This window comes from Octopus bimaculoides, chromosome 3 (genome assembly GCF_001194135.2).
Source record: "Octopus bimaculoides isolate UCB-OBI-ISO-001 chromosome 3, ASM119413v2, whole genome shotgun sequence".
NCBI lineage: Eukaryota > Metazoa > Mollusca > Cephalopoda > Octopoda > Octopodidae > Octopus > Octopus bimaculoides.
Genome location: NC_068983.1, coordinates 94,745,452 through 94,745,746, shown reverse-complemented (window position 1 = coordinate 94,745,746; position 295 = coordinate 94,745,452).

Genomic DNA, 295 nt, shown 5'->3' with positions numbered 1-295 from the left:
AAAAAAAAAAAAAAAAAAGGCTCATTTTTTTTTTTGTTTAAAAGAAAATATTCTATAACATAATTAGATGCTTATAATGCCCAATTTTGTTTCAAGTTAGTTACAATGAATATATTATAACAGTAGAAATCTCAACAGCAAAAATATATTTTAGCAGTAATTTATCAAATCCACTAAAAGATATGCTTTAAGACTATTGTTTCTGATTTATATATATCTTACAGAAGAAAGAATTATATATAAAGGATAGGATTGTTAAATACATTTTGTTGAAACAAAGTGAATAATGTGAAAA